Source organism: Eriocheir sinensis, chromosome 17 (assembly GCF_024679095.1).
Source record: "Eriocheir sinensis breed Jianghai 21 chromosome 17, ASM2467909v1, whole genome shotgun sequence".
Lineage (NCBI taxonomy): Eukaryota > Metazoa > Arthropoda > Malacostraca > Decapoda > Varunidae > Eriocheir > Eriocheir sinensis.
This window is the reverse complement of record NC_066525.1, coordinates 1-7,202: the sequence shown is the minus strand read 5'-3', so window position 1 is coordinate 7,202 and position 7,202 is coordinate 1. Positions and strand designations below refer to the sequence as shown.

At 46.0% G+C, this 7,202-nt stretch overlaps 1 long non-coding RNA gene across 1 annotated transcript; it reads left to right on the top strand.

Annotated features, from left to right (window-relative positions):
• Positions 1 to 1,841: 1,841 nt before the first annotated feature.
• On the top strand, positions 1,842 to 4,244 carry LOC126999675 (uncharacterized). Its single transcript, XR_007753491.1, has 2 exons — positions 1,842 to 2,879; positions 4,162 to 4,244. It is a non-coding gene; the product is annotated as an uncharacterized LOC126999675 (long non-coding RNA).
• Positions 4,245 to 7,202: the final 2,958 nt, after the last annotated feature.

The following is a 7,202-nucleotide window of genomic DNA, read 5'->3' as shown; positions in this document are numbered from 1 at the left end:
ACAGAAGGAAGGAAATTAAATATATGCAAGAATTTTGGAAGAATCGCTTAAAATCTGAGAAGAGACGGCAGCACTCAACCAGGCACAAGAAAATCAAGAAGTGGAGGCTCCGAACTGCACTGAACTGAACTGTAAACTTTATCAGAAGGGAGGATATTAAATATACTCAAGAATTTTAGAAGAATCGCTTAAAAATCAGAGAAGAGAAGGCAGCACAACCAAGCACAAGAAGACCATTTAGAGGGGCAAAGGCAACCCTCCGAACAGAACTGGAAACAAACAGAAGGGAGGAAATTAAATATACTCAAGACTTTTGGAAGAATCGCTTAAAATTCAGCCAGGCACAAGAAGACCATTTAGAGGGGCCGCTGCAAAGGCACTCCCTCCGAACTACACTGCACTGAACTGACCTGGTTACGGCGCCTGTACAAGTGACCCGGGATGGAGTATTGGCGGCAGGGCAGCTCTACGAAAGGTGTGTATGTGATTTTACCTGCTGCATGGGTGTATGATAGAAAGCAAAGGTTTTCAGTACTATTATGTCAACTAGGTACTATTATTTTATGAACTGGGTACTATATTTACTATGTGCCATTACTGTTCTGTCAACTAGGTAGGTTTTCTTATATACTAACAAGGTTTTCACTTTTATCAACCAGGTATTTGATTAACTGTTACCAAGGTTTTCTTTACTAATATATTGCAAGGTTTTCATTAGTAATATATTTTCTCTTCTTCCTTCCCTTCCTTCTCTTCCCTTGTTCCTCCTTCTCTTAGCATTTTCCTCTCCCTTCTTTTCTTCCATTCTCTACATTCCTCCTTTTCTTTCTACCCTTATTTTGTTATTTTCTTCCTTCTCTTCCTTTCCCTTCCTTTTCTTCTCCTTTCCCTTCCTTTTCTTCTCTTCCTTTCCCTTCCTTTTCTTCTTCTTTCCCTTAATTTTCTTCTCTTCCTTTCCCTTCCTTTTCTTCTCCTTTCCCTTCCTTTCCCTTCCTTTTCTTCTCCTTTCCCTTCCTTTCCCTTTCTTCTCTTCCCTCCCTCCTCCTCCTCCTCCTCCTCCTCCTCCTCCCTTCAAACATATTCTCAGTCTTCTGTACCTATATATTTACAAGGTTTTCATTTAATATATCAGCCAGGTATTTTGTTCTTTGCAAATTTATCACCAAGATTTACTTATAAATTACAAGGTTTTCATTAATATATCAACTAGGTATGCTGCTGCTGGCTTAAACATGCTGTAGTATTGCCTCAGCAGAATATCAAGTCCAATGGAGTTATTTCTATGTCTATATACAAAAGATTATTATTATTATTATTATATCCCAGTAAGGAGGTATAAGTGATGGGATTAGTTTCCCTTACCTCAGCTGACACTCCTGGGTCAAGTGTCGTAGGGTGGGTGAAGCGACGTGCCCCCCTGCGTATGCCATTATTGATTGGTTGATTGAGTGTACTGGGATTCTTGTGTACTGTTTTGTGATGCCGGTGATAGTTTTTCAAGACCTCTGCATCTGGAACGGAGACTCATGAAAACCTGTAATCTCTTTGTTTTTTTGGAAATATTTAATTGTAATGGAAACCTGCTTTGTTTAACCCGCTGGTGGTAGCTGCGGGGAACATGTTTCTTAAAGGCCACTCCCTCTAAGCAAGAAAAATGAGAAAAATATCATCACTCATGCAAACCATTTCACAATATACATCAACTTATTTGTGATCAGTTTATGCATCATCTATTTTTGGGGGTTTATATCATGGCAAAAATTTCACCGTTCGCTGGTACCAGGTTAATGATATGTACCTTGGTGTGACCACTTCCTTCCCTCTCCTCAGCTGGTGTGGGAGTGCTGCCCTCCACAGCAAGCAAGGGGCTGCCCTGCCCAGACCACAGCAAGAGGAGGAAGAGCTCTGCATTACTAAGTTAAGTACCTCACTATGACATTCTGAGGGTTTGGCCTCATTTTTGCCTTCTATTTAAAACTTTTTACTTTCTAATGAACCTTAATCTTTTTCTCAGCCTGCCTCCTCCTCCTCCTCCTTCAACTTCCTTTACCTCCTTGTGTGAATCTGTCCGTCCCGAGATCCGGCGAGACCATCCCGACGTCGTAACACCCGTTTGGGAGTGGGGGGACTCATGAAGCTGGGGGCGGCAGCCCTAAGGTGGGGAGGGTTGCGCCGACACCTCCACTCCGTTTCGGCGGAATGTGGCTGGCTAGGGTGGCCTGAACCACTGTCTGGGTTGTTTGTCGTTCAGTCGGATTGAGGATCTGCCTCCCTTGAGGTGCACATGTCATAGTGGTGGCAGAAGCGAGTGTGAGTGAAGCTGATGTCATCCCGACGTCGTAACACCGTTGGGCGGGGCGGGGCTCTCATGTCAAGTCTCCCCGCGGTGCACATGTCACAGAGGTGCAAAGAGCATGGCCTTCTTTCCTATCTTTTCCCCCTCCTCCTCCTCCACCCCCTCCCCCACACACACCTGCTGTTATATCGTCACCCTCATAAAGTAATTGCCTAAGTCATTTTTCAGTGATTTCCATTTTTGTTAAGTTGTCTTAGATATTCAGGGTTTGAGTGTTCTAGAATTGCCTTTTTATTTCTGCCTAAATCTTAAGCCAAATGAGATGATGACGTTCTCTTCTTGAAAAATAGAAAATAACGACTTGGGCGGTTTCTTTACGAAGGTGGCGAGATTGTAATAGGTTTTGCACCCTCTATTTAGGGATGTGCACTAATTTTTGTCTCTTCTCTTCCCCTCCTCCTCCCCTGGCTGGCCGGGGAACGGAGGAGGAGCACTAGGACGAGGAGGTGAAGGGAGGCGGAGGGAGAGACGACTCGAGCACAGGGAGGCAAGAGACAAGAAGCAGAGACGCAGGAACAGAAAGGTGAGCTCTATCTCTTTATCCTGGATTTTTACCATTCATATTTAATTTACTTGTGACACTTTTAACCCGGCCACTGCGATTGGCATAGATTTGGCCTTCACTGGTAGCCTGGTAACATACACTCCCAGGTCTCTCTCTGGCTCTGTGGTGGATAGTGGAGTGTTTCCCATGTGGTATTGGTGTGCTGGATATCCCTTCACTGGTAGCCTGGTAACATACACTCCCAGGTCTCTCTCTGGCTCTGTGGTGGATAGTGGAGTGTTTCCCATGTGGTATTGGTGTGCTGGATATCCCTTCACTGGTAGCCTGGTAACATACACTCCCAGGTCTCTCTCTGGCTCTGTGGTGGATAGTGGAGTGTTTCCCATGTGGTATTGGTGTGCTGGATATCCCCTCCCAAGGTGCAGGACTTTACAATTTTCCTCATTGAATTGTAGGAGCCACTTTTGTTCCATTCCTGTAGCTTGGTGATGTCCTCTTGTAGGAAATCCACAGTCAAGGTGTTAATTCCTTCTCTATTGCTGTTTTGTATGGAGGTGTTCATGGAAAGCTTTGGGGCATAGGCTAAAGCTGCATATGGCCTCAGCGCTCATCTATGTCACTTTGGCCAAGTAACCCAACACCACTCTAGCAAGAATTCAGCTGCCAGGTGCCACCAAAAACAGAACTCCGCCTTGGTTTGGTTGCCTCTGTAACACTACCTCAGATATACACAGAGTCGTTAGCTGCTCCATATTCTCCTTCTTCTTTGTTTATAGTCCTTCCAGTCTTGATGGCGGACTTGCCTTGATGCTCCTCCATTTTGCTGGGTCCAATGCTAATCCTTCCTCTTTCTAACACTTCCAGGTCTTGTGTCACTGTTCCTCTCCATGTTATCCTTGGGTCTTCTAACTGTCCTCCTTATCCTCCACCATCCTCAGCACTCCGCCCTCTCCTCTCTTCATGTGTTCGAATCATTGCCAGCTTCTCTGGGTCATTTTCTTAAATATTTTGGCGCCCAAGCTCACATTTTTAAGGCTTTTATAGGAGTTTCAGGCATTCCCAGGGGTGGTTTAACCCGGTAGCAGCGGGGTTGATGTTTCTTAACGGTCCCTCCAAGTGAGAAAAATGAGAAAAAATCACCCCTCACACAAACCATTTCATAATATATATCAAAGCATTTGTGATCAGTTTATGTATCATCTATTTTGGGGGGTAAATATCATGGCACAAATTTGGCCTGTTGCTGCTACCGGGTTAATGATATGGACCTTGGTGTGACCACTTCCTTCCCTCTCCTCAGCTGCTGTGGGAGTGCTGCCCTCCACAGCAAGCAAGGGGCTGCCCTGCCCAGACCACAGCAAGAGGAGGAAGAGCTCTGCATTACTAAGTTAAGTACCTCACTATGACATTCTGAGGGTTTGGCTTCATTTTTGCCTTCTATTAAAAACTTTTTACTTTCTAACGAACCTTAATCTTTTCTCAGCCTGCCTCCTCCTCCTCCTCCTCCTTCAACTTCCTTTACCTCCTTGTGTGAATCTGTCCGTCCCGAGATCCGGCGAGACCATCCCGACGTCGTAACACCCGTTTGGGAGTGGGGGGACTCATGAAGCTGGGGGCGGCAGCCCTAAGGTGAGGAGGGTTGCGCCGACACCTCCACTCCGTTTCGGCGGAATGTGGCTGGCTAGGGTGGCCTGAACCACTGTCTGGGTTGTTTGTCGTTCAGTCGGATTGAGGATCTGCCTCCCTTGAGGTGCACATGTCATAGTGGTGGCAGAAGAGAGAATGAGTGAAGCTGATGTCATCCCGACGTCGTAACACCGTTGGGCGGGGCGGGGCTCTCATGTCAAGTCTCCCCGCGGTGCACATGTCACAGAGGTGCAAAGAGCATGGCCTTCTTTCCTATCTTTTCCCCCTCCTCCTCCACCCCCTCCCCCACACACACCTCCTGCTGTTATATCGTCACCCTCTTAAAGTAATTGCCTAAGTCATTTTTCAGTGATTTCCATTTTTGTTAAGTTGTCTTAGATATTCAGGGTTTGAGTGTTCTAGAATTGCCTTTTTATTTCTGCCTAAATCTTAAGCCAAATGAGATGATGACATTCTCTTCTTGAAAAATAGAAAATAACGACTTGGGCGGTTTCTTTACGAAGGTGGCGAGATTGTAATAGGTTTTGCACCCTCTATTTAGGGTTTTGCACTAATTTTCGTCTCTTCCCCTCCTCCTCCCCTGGCTGGCCGGGGAACGGAGGAGGAGCACTAGGACGAGGAGGTGAAGCGAGGCGGAGGGAGAGACGACTCAAGCACGTGGAGGCAAGAGACAAGAAGCAGAGACGCAGGAACCGGAAGGTGAGCTCTATCTCTTTATCCTGGATTTTTACCATTCATATTTAATTTACTTGTGACACTTTTAACCCGGCCACTGTGATTGGCATGGATTTGGCCTTCACTGATAGCCTGGTAACATGCACTCCCAGGTCTCTCTCTGGCTCTGTGGCGGATAGTGGAGTGTTTCCCATGTGGTATTGGTGTGCTGGATATCCCTTCACTGGTAGCCTGGTAACATACCATCCCAGGTCTCGCTCTGGCTCGGTGGAGGATAGTGGAGTGTTTCCCATGTGGTATTGGTGTGCTGGATATCCCTTCACTGGTAGCCTGGTAACATACACTCCCAGGTCTCTCTCTGGCTCTGTGGTGGATAGTGGAGTGTTTCCCATGTGGTATTGGTGTGCTGGATATCCCTTCACTGGTAGCCTGGTAACATACACTCCCAGGTCTCTCTCTGGCTCTGTGGCGGATAGTGGAGTGTTTCTCATGTGGTATTGGTGTGCTGGATATCCCTTCACTGGTAGCCTGGTAACATACACTCCCAGGTCTCTCTCTGGCTCTGTGGTGGATAGTGGAGTGTTTCCCATGTGGTATTGGTGTGCTGGATATCCCTTCACTGGTAGCCTGGTAACATACACTCCCAGGTCTCTCTCTGGCTCTGTGGTGGATAGTGGAGTGTTTCCCATGTGGTATTGGTGTGCTGGATATCCCTTCACTGGTAGCCTGGTAACATACACTCCCAGGTCTTTCTCTGGCTCTGTGGTGGATAGTGGAGTGTTTCCATTTGTGGTATTGGTGTGCTGGATATCCCTTCACTGGTAGCCTGGTAACATACACTCCCAGGTCTCTCTCTGGCTCTGTGGTGGATAGTGGAGTGTTTCCCATGTGGTATTGGTGTGCTGGATATCCCTTCACTGGTAGCCCGGTAACATACACTCCCAGGCTCTTCGCTGCTACTCGGTGAAGCCACAAATTTATCCCGTCGCTGCTACTGGTTTAATGATCCTGTGGTAGCTTGACCCTTCTTCTGTGCCATGAACCTAATAAAACACTCATTAGAACATCGCTGATCTCTTTTTTAGCACTTGGATATAGTTAATGAGAGAGGCGAAAGTGTAGCTTGACCCTTCTTCTGTGCCATGAACCTAATAAAACACTCATTAGAACATCGCTGATCTCTTTTTAACATTTGGAAATAGTTAATGAGAGAGGTGGGAGCATCTCTGAACACCAACTTCTGTCTCACTCATCCTGGATAATCACAAACTCATGTAGACTCAGAAAATGTAACCTTCATTAGACTAACAACAGAGTTTCTTCCAGGCAGCCAGATGGTCGATGCTGTGAAGAGGAGGAAGATGACTGCAGGAGGCGGTGTGTGTGTGTCGGGGAAGGAGACAACAGTACCATCCTCACACACAGCGGGTTAAGGTACCGACTGATTTCTTTCGTTGCAATCAAAACTTTTTCATATGGATTATTATGGGTAGAGGTCTCATAGTGCTGTTGGACATGAATTCATTTAGCGTGAAGTCTTCTGCAAGTGTAAACCTTCCTAATTCCAGACATATTTTAACCCGGTAGCAGCGACGGGCCAAATTTGTGGCTTTACTGTGTAGCAGCGACGGGCCAAATTTGTGCCATGATTTAAACCCCCCAAAATAGATGATACATAATCTGATCACAAATACTTTGATATATATATTATGAAATGGTTTGTGTGAGGGGTGATTTTTTCTCATTTTTCTCGCTTAGAGGGACCATTAAGAAACATGATCCCCGCTGCTACTGGGTTAAGATTAACATAACATTTTGGCGCCCAAGCTTGCATATATTTGACTAGGCTTTCATGGGACTCCTGTGCCTTTCCACGGGTAGCTTTAAGACCTTGGTGGCAGTTTGACCCTTTTCAGTTTGCAGAAAATGTAAACCTTTCTCTGATTAACAAATTTTGGGGCATACTTAAATAAACCATTTCAGCACTTAAGCTCACATATTTGACAAGGGATTTCTGTG